Raw genomic sequence first — 10,687 nt, 5'->3', positions numbered from 1 at the left:
GGACACATCCTTGCCTTCTGCTGTACGGTTTTGTTCTGGATTTCCATAATATCTTCCTGATCCGTTGTCCCGGTATTTCCCTTTCTGCATCTTTTCCCTTTTCCATAGCAGTTCCTCAGGGATCAGGGCTACATTTCCAAAGTTGTGGCCCTTTGAGGCTAGCACCACTTCCTGCTCTGTGCCAACCCAAACAAGGTCTCTGGCCCCTCGCATATCTTCCTACCCTGCCAAGATGCCCCCGCCTCTCTCACAGAGTGTAAGGACAAGTGGTCATTGCCCTTCCTGCATGCACACACACAGTCAGCTGCATATAAGTAGTTCTTACTTGTGAGACTTGGAAGCAGCACAGACTCTCCAGCAACACCACTCAGAACAGAGTTGCTTGGGCAAGGGCCGAAAAGGTGGCACAAGAACCACAATTTCTAGCACTGTTTTTTTTAGTTATTTTTTGAAGTGCTTGGAGAACTGAGCACACAAGAAACTATATCCAGTGGATTATTTTTTTAAGAAAAGGAGTGGCAAAGAGGAGCTAGTTTATACCCTTGCAATAGGATCCAACCAACTGTGGAGTCTATATGAAGCCAGGATACCACTTTGATGCTGATGACCCTTCCTGGCCCATGAGAGTGATGGAAGTGGGCTGTGGAGCCCAGTGTGTTAGGGTGGGAACCTCAAAACCAAGAAAAGATGGAACAAGGAAGCACTGAAAACCAGTGTCTGGGGTGGTGCGTGATCACAGTAGGATGCTTGCTGAAGGAATCCAAGGTTGGTAAACTGAGCTGTCCTCTTTGAACTGTTGAGCAGAGTTATATTTTGTCAGGCTGGAATTAAAATGGAGTGTGTGGGTTGGGGGGAGCCCCATTCTACAGAACAGTCTCTTAGGGGAAGGGCCATGGCTGGTTTGTATGCAGAAGGTCCCAGATCCAACTCCCGGGTTCTCCAGGTAGGGCTGGAAAACCTCCAGCCTGAAGTCCTGGAGAGCTGGTGCCAGCCAGTGTCAACCATATACGGCTAGATGGAATCATAAGGCAGCTTCCTATATTCTTTTTTGGGAAAAGTAGCGATAGGCCAAACTAGGCATGATATTAAATGTGTGAGTCCATTTCATGTGTGATTTTTAAAACTTAAGAAATAACAGCTGTGTGGTGAGGAACAGGACCACAGTGTGCAGGGACGTGGGTCCTAGGGATGTACGAAAGTCACTTACCTTTTTGAAGGGTGACATTCACGGTGGGGGGAAGGCGCTCCGTCTCTCCCCCCGAAATTCTCTCTGGCCAGCTCCGCTCTGTGGAGATTCTGCAGAGCCACCAGCCGGAGCCGCCTGCAGCTGGACATCCAGCCACTGGGCAGCCCACAGGGACGCAAATGGCGGCAGCTGTAGCCGCCGCCATTTGCGTCCCTGTATTTTGCCGTGATAGGCTACGTAAATAGTTACACAACCTATCACGGCTTCCGCAGGGATGCAAATGGCATCCCTGCGTTAGCCATGATAGGCTGTGTAAATATTTACGTAGCCTATCACAGCTATAGTGATGAAGCAAATGGTGGCTGCGGCTTTCCTCTTTCACAAAGCAGCGTGAACGGCACTGGGTAAGTGTCCCGTTTTGCGTGCCTTTTGCAGGGTGGGGGGGCTTTGTTCTGCCATGGATTTCGGGGGGCCGAATGCACTGGCATTCAGCCCCACTGAGATCCGAGGCGGAATTGTCTGACATCCCTAATGGGTCCTCATGTACAACACATTGCAGCAGTCAATCCTAGTTATTACCAGAGCATGGATGTTTGTAACTAGTCTATATGTGTACACAAGAGTCCTCAGCTGGTGTATCAGATAAAGTTGCTGGAAATTAGGGATGTACGAAATTTGCCTTACCTGGCTCCACTGGGTTCTGCTGGGGGGGGGAGGGGCTCTGCGCCTCCCCCCCCCGAATCCTCACCGGCCAGCTCCACTCCGCAGGGATTCCGTGGAGCCGCTGGCCAGCTCCGCCAGCAGCCGGACATCCAGCCGCTGGCTAGCAGGGATGCGAATGGTGGCTGTAGCCGCTGACGTTGGCGTCCCTGTAGTCAGCCATGATAGGCTACGTAAAACTTTACGTAGCCTATCACGTCTGACTTTAAAAAAACAAAACAAAACACGCATATGCAAATGGCGGCGGCTATGGCCGCCGCCATTTGCATTCCTTATTTTGGCCCGTCTTAGTCTATGTAAATATTTACGTAGACTAAGACGGCGAAAATAAGGGGAACGCAAATAGCGTAGCGGACGCTATTTGCGTTCTCCCTTATTTTCACCGTCTTAGTCTACGTAAATATTTACGTAGACTAAGACAGGCCAAAATAAGGAACGCAAATGGTGGCGGCTGTAGCCATCGCCATTTGCGTACACACATTTTTTTTTTTAATTTAAAGTCAGACGTGATAGGCTACGTAAAGATTTACATAGCCTATCACGTCTTTTTTTTTTTTTAACCTAGCCATGACAGGCTACGTAAATATTAGGGGTGCACGAAACCCACTTACCTGGTCTCGCAGCTTTTCGCGGTGGGGGGGGAGGCGCTTCGCTGCTCTACCCCCGAAGTTCAGGCCGGGGGGGGGAGGCTTCCCGCCTCGCCCAGCCAAAATTCAGGCTGGGGGGGAGGCTTCCCGCCTCGCCCGGCCGAAATTCAGGCCGGGGAGGAGGCGCCTCGCCTCGCCCGGCCGCGAAATTAAAAGTTAAAAAAAAAACCACGCCCCCGTGATAGGCTACGTGACAATTAACGTAGCCTATCACGGCTAGATCTGCAAAGTCAGCCATGATAGGCTACGTAAATCGTCACGTAGCCTATCACGGGTGACTTAAAAAAAAAAAGCGTGTACGCAAATGGTGGTCCCCATAGGGAGCCGCCATTCGCGTTCCTTATTTGGTCCCTGTAGTCTACGTAAATCTTTACGTAGACTACAGCAACCAAATAAGGAACGGGAATGGCGGCTCCCTATGGGGGCCGCCATTATCCGTACGCGTTTTTTTTTTTGTAAGTCACCCGTGATAGGCTACGTGACGATTTACGTAGCCTATCACGGCTGACTTTGCAAATCTAGCCGTGATAGGCTACGTTAATCGTCACGTAGCCTATCACGGGGGCGTTTTTTTTTTTTAGTTTTATTGGAATGGCGGCGGCGGCAGCCGGTCGAAAGATCGGCTGCCGCCCCCGCCCCTGATGAAGACCCCGACGAACCGCCGCCGGGACCTGCCGCCGGGAGGGACATTCGGGAAAGGTAAGTCCCGTCCCGGGGGGGGCGGGGGCGGGGAGGCGGAGAATTTCTCCCCGAAACTTGTTCAGGGGGCCGAACACGTTGGTGCTCAGCCCCCCGAAGTTTCGGGGAGAAATTCTCCGCCAACCCTAGTAAATATTTACGTAGCCTATCACGTCTTTTTTTTTTTTTTAACACTGGAAATGGCGGCGGCGGCGGCAGCCGGTCAGAAGCCCGGCCGCTGCTGCCGCCGCCGCACCACCGCCAGAGCCGCCACCGGAGCTGCCGCCACCCGGAAGATCCGCCCCAGGTAAGTCTCTTCCCAGGGGGGTGGCAGGCTGTTCCGCTATGGAGTTCGGGGGGCCGAATGCACTGGCATTCGGCCTCACCGAGATCCGTGGCAGAATTCTCTGCCATCCCTACTGGAAATACTTGTTGTCAGAGAGGCTTTTTTTTTTTTACCCAGAGCCCTCTGTGGCCAGAAATCCAGCTGCAGACGGCTCTGGCCTGGGCCTGGCCAGCTGCTCCGCAGAGCTGCCGTGGAGCACAGCCAGTCGTGGAGGACTCCAGGAGGGAGGAACGGATCACCTCCCCCCCGTACAGGATTTTGGGGGCAGGGACGGAACGCCTCCCCCCGCACCATCAACATAATCCGCGGAAATGTAAGTGACTTTTGTACATCCCTACCCATAACTGTTCTCTTCCACATGCAGAAGGTGGTTGAATCCCAAGCAGGTGGTTCCGGTGGGAGTTCAGGTTTAAAACAAGAGGTGAGGTTGAAGGCGGGATCCCAGACAGCTCCAAGTGGTGTTCAGGCTGGAGACTCACACCTAAGGACATTCAAATCTTGCTTCATTAACAGGCAGCAAACCCCAGACTGTGGTGAAAATTGGCTCAAGGCGTTGTACTGCCTGAGGTGGAACTGTAAACAGCACTGTGATGCTGAGCTGTTTTCCAGTGCCTATTTCCCATTTGGCAGGGGCAGTTCCCTTTTGTTGGGTTTCTGACATTTTTAAGCTTTTAGAGGTGCTTTGTTTCCATTATTTGCATTTTACTGAAGTTCTAATTGAGTTTATCATGGGTGAGTAAGATTTGTGTTCTGTTTTTGTGCCTGCTTTGCTTTCCTTCTCATCTTTTATAGTACTTTTGTGATAAATCCTCTTCCTTAATGAAGAGATTTGTTAGCGATTTCACACCGACTAGAGGGGGTTGTCTTTCTCTCTGCTCATGTGGCTGAGCTTATCTGGGTGATGTGCTACTGAATGAGATAAGGAGGGAGAGGAGGCCAGGGGTTGGCTAGAGGAGATGGATGGGAGAGTCCGCTGGTTGTCCATCTCCTCCGAAGCGGCATGATATAAGCACAATCACAGGCATGCTTCCCCAAGTCAGGGTGCATGGTCACAAAAGCCAGCCTAGTTATTTTGGCACCAGAGGCACAACGTCCCATGAGCACTACATCCCTTCCCTTACAGTCAATTACAGTAATTATAAATTAAAGAGGTAACATTTTGCTGTCCTTTCCTGACACCCCAAATCATTTTCCTGGAGCAGCTGCCTCACTCTGACTAATGGTAGGGCTGGTCTGGTATCAGCTGTGACTACATTTACAGTAGAACATGAGTGATCTGGGCCAAAAAGCAGCATTCCGTGACAGCCAGTTTGACCAAGGACCATCTGATGTCCATGAAATGGTTGGAGTTCGGGGATATATTGGCTTCTCTTCCACATGGAAAAATCAATAAAACATAATCCATCATATCCAAACATATTTCAATGTATGTAGATCTAATTGTTCCCATTGATAAATTGATGAGTGGTCCAAAAAACCAACAGCACTTTAACTTTGAGAATGGTCTGATGGGAACTTGATGCTGAGTTTGGTGTCAATAGTTCTACGTCATGTGCGGTGTGCCTCCCCTAATAGTAGAGTCTCTGGCTGTAATATGACCACAATTTCTTCATTTCACCCACAGGAATCCCACTGGTTCTAAATGGACAGAGGAACAATGGCTACTCTACCATTCTACTAAACAAATTCTTCCGCATCAGTGCAGAAGCACCCCAACTCAAACAGCTGTCACCCAATCCTCAGTGCGATTTCTTGGCAACACATCTACTGAAAGCAATGCCCACAAGTGTGTTTTGGTCCTCTGATTTAGAGAGGATGTGTAGATATTTGCAGTTAATGGGATCTTGATTGGAACCTGCACGTCTAGGGGCGTAAAGACCCATACAGTAATCCGATCAGAAGTAGAAATGGGAAGGGATATCATAAACATAAAGCATCTGCACTGTGAACTGAGAGCCGTTTCTCCCCACCGTCTTCCCTACAGATGTTTGGGACTACAAGTCCCAGGACTGCTGACTATTGTCCATTCAGACTGGGGATGATAGGAACTGAAGTCTCAAGCATCTGGAGGGCACCAGGTGGGGGAAGACTGACCTAGAGGGTTCTAGTTTTTTAATGGTTTGTGTGCTCAGGATTTTAGGTGTCCATGTGTAACATTGCTTTAAAACAGGGGTGCACAACCTCTCTTGGCCTAAGGGCAGAATTCCACTTTGGGGAAGCTCCCAGGAGCTTTATTCAAGTAATGGTTGGGACCGAAGGCAAAAGTGGGTGGGCCAATAATACCATCATATTTTAGCTTAAAGCTTTCACTGCCAGTACCTCAGCGCGAGGAGAGATTTCACTTCTGAGAGTGGGGAAAAGCTGCACAAATGCCTGGAAACTATTGAACTGGTGGCTGGAAGAAACTGGGTGGAACCTCCTGGGGAAAGGGGTGTGGCCTTCTGGGGAACCCAAGAGGGCTGCATTGGGACCCCCTGAAGAGGCATATTTGGCCCCAAGGCCTGACATTCTAGATCCCTTCTTTTAAAAAAAGGACATCTTGGATCACTATGGGTATAACAAATCGCTGGTGAACATAAAGCTTAGCCGTGGATACCTGAGGGCCCTTTCACAGTTTACAGGGCAGCCAATTTCGGTCTGGACCAATTGTACATTCAGCAGACAGCCACAGCTAGTTCTGCCCTCTTGATGAGTCCACCTATGTGCATCATGTAGTTGCAAAAACCTTTACGTCACATTAACACAGTCCTCTGTGGATGCATTTCAGTTCAAAATAAAAGTTAGGAAACCAATCTGATCTTCTGTTTGAAGGGTTGATCGTTCTTGATGAGTTCTTTTCCACTCTGTTCTTTTTTTCTGTTTCAGAGAAATCCCAAGAAGACCCTGCTCCACCCATTTTAGAGAAAGATCTGAAGAACAGGACAAGACTTTAGAAAGCAGAATGCAAAAGATCTTGCATCAAATGTCAAGTGCAAGTGAATGAATGAAATGGAAGTCATAACTGATATAGTAAAAAAACAAAAACAAATCATGCCTGGAAACAGCTGTAGGATGTATAGCCATTTGCAAGCACAGTGCAGCTATTTGCTGTGTGAGACAATCCTGAGTGATGGAACAAATTAGATGTCAGGATATCAGCAGGATCAAGAGCAAATAGACACGACTCATGCATGACTACACACTTGTTGTATTAGATGTCAGCTGGACTACTATTTTAGAAATTCACCCATTTCCTGCATCCCATTTACAGTATTGTAGTGCTAATACTACCACTACTACTACTATTACTAATAATAATACTAACAATAGTCATCAACATATTCAGCAATGATTACTGATCATGGCCTTTTTTTAATCCCCTTTCTGTTTTTTTTTTAATCTTGCAACTGATTGGAGTTTTTTGTAGCCTCTTTCCATCAGCACTTTTCATACCTTGAGTTTTGCATAGTCCCATCCATGGAGAGATAATGTTTTTGTGCTAGCAGGAAACTGATTTCTCTTTAGAAAATTTCTCAGTGGTCAAATACTTGGATTGTGTAGAGCAGGTCCCGTGTTCAGCCCTTGATGTCTCCTGCTGAAAAGATCTCCTCCAGCCAGGCTGGGAAAGAATCTTTGCCTGGGAACTTGCAGTGCAGCGTGCAGTGATATGATATGTCAGCAGTCAGACACTGCATAAAGATGCTGCTTATATTCAGATTATTTGTAACTTCAAAGAAATCAAGGATGTTTTTGTCTGATCAGTTAGCTGTTACTAACACAGAGCATATAAACTGAGAGTGACTTTGAATTATGCATTAAAGAAAAATGTATAAATAAAGTAGGGATGTACGAAAGTCACTTACCTTTTAACAAAATGTGATTCGAGGTGGGGGGGAGGTGCTCCGTCCCTCCCCCTGAAATTCTGGCCGGGGGGGAGGCGCTTCATCCCTCCCCCCCGAAATTCTGGCTGGGGGGGAGGTGCTCCGTCCCTCCCCCCCGAAATTCTGGCTGGGGGGGAGGCGCTCTGTCCCTCCCCCCACGAATCCTGGCTGGCCGGGTCCGCAAATGGCGGCGGCTGTAGCTGCCGCCGTTTGCGTCCCTGCAGTCAGCCGTGATAGGCTACGTAAATGTTTACATATCCTATCATGGCTGAGTAAAAAAAAAACAAAAAAACCCCACGCGTACGCAAATGGCGGCGCCCATGGTCGCCGCCATTTGCGTTCCTTATTTTGCATTCCTTATTTTCTACGCTATTTGTGTTCCCCTTATTTTTGCCGTAGTCTACATAAATGTTTACGTAGACTAGACGTGCCAAAATAAGGAACGCAAATGGCGGCGCCCATGGGCACCGCCATTTGCGTCCACACCGTGTTTTTTTTTACCCAGCCGTGATAGGCTACATAAACATTTACGTAGCCTATCATGGTATTTTTTAAAAATCTAGCTGTGATAGGCTATGTAAATCTTTACGTAGCCTATCATGTTTTTTTGTTGTTGTTGTTTTTACTGGAAATGGCGGCGACGGCAGCCGGTCAGAAGACTGGCCGCCGCAGCCGCCGCTGCCGAACTGCCACCAAACCGTTGCCGACCCGCCGCTGGAGCCGCCACCGCCAGGAAGAGTCACCCAAGGTAAGTCCCGTCCCGGGGGGGGTGGGAGGGCAGACCGTTTCACCACGGATTTTGGGGGGCAAAATGCGCTGGCATTTGGCCTCCCTGAGATTCATGGCGAAATTCTCTGACATCCCTAAAATAAAGAGAAAATGGTTTAAAAGCCCTTAAACCATTTTGTATTATTTCATGCTTGCTAAGATCACTCCCAACCATATCCATACCAGTGGGGAGAAAAATAGAAATTAACTCAATTTGAATTAGGAAATGTTAAAATGTTCGTTGATCTTAATCAGTTCTAGTTATACATTCAAGAGTTACAAACATGCCAGATTTGTCTTATAAATCAACTGATTTTGAATTTTGGCACCATCACTATGCATTTTGGGGCCAGGAAGGGAATTCCTGCCTGCTTATCCCACAACCACTCTGCCAGCGTGGCTTCCCATCTTCTGTGCAGCTTCCAAACAAGAGGTATCTTCTGCAGGCAAACGTATCATTGCTGCCACACCTTCCTTCTTCCTCTGAGGTGCTCCCAGTGGCTTCTCCATCAGCATCACCATCATCACCACCAACACCAAATATTACAAAGAGGGCTGAAAATATATTATGCACTGAACAAATGGTTTAAATGAATCCCCATGGGTGCATAACCTAGGTAATAGGCATGAGACAGAAGGAGATGGGGAGTGGGGACAGGAATCTTTGTCAGATAGGATGAATTGAAAGGAAAAAACCAAGTGTGTTTGTGGGGAAAACCAAGAGAATAAACAATGAATCAAGATTAGAAAGAAAGAAGGTGCTTCTGTGGTAGTTATGTAGGGAAGAATTACCACAGTCTATTCAGTCTATGTGGTATCAACATGGAACCCCTGCACGTGTGTAGTTTCTCTATGATACTTTTGCTTTTTCTCAGACCACAAAAAATCTGACATAAAAAAAGAATGGAAGTAGTGCTGTCTCTGCATGTGTGGAGAGCTTGTAGCACTCCAAGAGGTAGCACCGAGAGGTAGGTGAGTCCACTGCCACTTGGCACAGTTGACTCTAACATTTCAGGTGGGTGCCCATTTGTCAACCAGTTCAATATTTTAAAATATTTTTTCCCCGGTGAGAGGTAGTAATTGACAGGGTCCATTTTATTAAGCATAGAGATGTAGTGGTGGTGAGGAAAGTCCATCAGATAGTTAGTTCTATCTCAGTTCATCTCCATGCAACTCTTAAAGCATTCTGTCAATAAATGGATAAAAATGGCAAGGATTGATTGCAACCCTACACGTGGTTTAGAAGTGCATCCAAGGGTATGAATCTATGGCTTGGGATTAACTTGCAGCAGCCATTTTGGGGTTGGCTCAGTTGGCTGTCCTAAGGGATGGATAGATTTGTGAAGGTTGACTAATAGTCTCCCTCCTGGTGTTGGCCATTGAGTTTGAAAAAGCCTCACGGGCACAAGATGATGTGCCTGACTGGTGATGGCCGTTAGCATGGTAGATGGATTGACAAAAGACTTGGTCAAAGGAGCAGTGGACATGGAGCTAAATGGAGCGTGCGGATAAACAGCAGGGGCTTCCCATCCCTTTGACACTTCCTGTAGGCTCGCAGCTTTGGCTGTCTGGCTGCAATTGGAAACGGAATGTTAGATGGACCATGGAATTATTCAGTTAGTCAATAACAGAGCAAGTAAAGACAGTTAGGATGCAGTAAGAGGAGGCCTAGGGAAACATACTCATCAGAAAATAGATGATGAAAATCTCTGGAACAGTTATGCAGGTAGAATGCCTGCAGATGGGAGTGGCGGAGAATTTCTCCACGAATCTCCAGGAGGCCGAATGCCAATGCATTCAGCCCCCCGAAATCGGTGGTGAAATTCTCCGCCCCACCGCCCCCCCGGGATGGGACTTACCTCTGTCGAATGTCCCTCTCAGCGGCGGGTCCCGGCGGCATTTCGGCGGCAGCCGGTCTTCCAACCGGCTGCCGCCGCTGCCATTTCCCAGTAAAAAAAAAAAAAACGTGATAGGCTACGTAACGATTTACGTAGCCTATCACAGCTAGATTTTCAAAGTCAGACTTTGAAAAAAAAAAAGCATGTACACAAATGGCGGCGACAATGGGCGCTGCCATTTGAGTTCCTTATTTGGGCACAGGTAATCTACGTAAAGGTTTACGTAGACCACGGTGAAAATAAGGGCAACGCAAAGAGCGTTGCCCTTATTTTCGCCGTAGTCTACGTAAACCTTTACATAGACTACCCGTGCCTAAATAAGGAATGCAAATGGCGGTGCCCATGGGCGCCGCCATTTGTGTACGCACTTTTTTTTTTTTCAAAGTCAGCCGTGATAGGCTACGTAACGATTTACGTAGCCTATCATGGCTGACTTTGAAAATCTAGCCGTGATAGGCTACGTAAATCACTACGTAGCCTATCATGTGTTTTTTTCCCCCCATAATTTTTTTATTTCGCGGCCGGGGAGACAGGGCGCTTCCCCCCGGCCTGAATTTCGGCCTGGAGGGGTGGGGCGCCTCCCC

General features: G+C 48.0%; 1 long non-coding RNA gene across 1 annotated transcript; it reads left to right on the top strand.

The window, feature by feature from the left end:
* Nucleotides 1–336: 336 nt before the first annotated feature.
* Nucleotides 337–7,711, top strand: LOC146355255 (uncharacterized). Its single transcript, XR_014788606.1, has 3 exons — nucleotides 337–765; nucleotides 5,202–5,363; nucleotides 6,443–7,711. It is a non-coding gene; the product is annotated as an uncharacterized LOC146355255 (long non-coding RNA).
* The last annotated feature ends 2,976 nt before the right edge of the window (nucleotides 7,712–10,687 follow it).

The sequence above is a fragment of the Heloderma suspectum genome, chromosome 2 (genome assembly GCF_057233095.1).
Source record: "Heloderma suspectum isolate Gila_16-S chromosome 2, 16-S_ref, whole genome shotgun sequence".
Classification (NCBI taxonomy): domain Eukaryota; kingdom Metazoa; phylum Chordata; class Lepidosauria; order Squamata; family Helodermatidae; genus Heloderma; species Heloderma suspectum.
Note: the sequence above shows the minus strand (reverse complement) of the source record. Positions and strands in the feature narration are given on the sequence as shown.